Genomic DNA, 265 nt, shown 5'->3' on the forward strand with positions numbered 1-265 from the left:
TTCGACCAATCCCCGGCGAGTTTGTCTGGACGCTACAAGACTCTAGACCAATCAGGTAAGAGAAAGCGCCAGCCCGGCCACCTATTAGCTACGTGGGTTGGCAATCTGCGGGACTAAGAGGAGGGGAAACTTTAACCCGCTCAGCTTCCGGGAGCGGCGGCAGGTGGCCGAGGGAGGAAGTCGCGCTGGGTGAGGAATGCGCGCGCAGGGCCTCTTACGCCGGAACTGCAAGCCCCAGCATGCACTGCGAGGCCCCGCAGGGCGG

Source organism: Mirounga angustirostris, unplaced genomic scaffold (genome assembly GCF_029215605.1).
Source record: "Mirounga angustirostris isolate CCGP_5_RB_7025 unplaced genomic scaffold, mMirAng1.0.hap1 SCAF_13, whole genome shotgun sequence".
In the NCBI taxonomy this organism is placed as follows: domain Eukaryota; kingdom Metazoa; phylum Chordata; class Mammalia; order Carnivora; family Phocidae; genus Mirounga; species Mirounga angustirostris.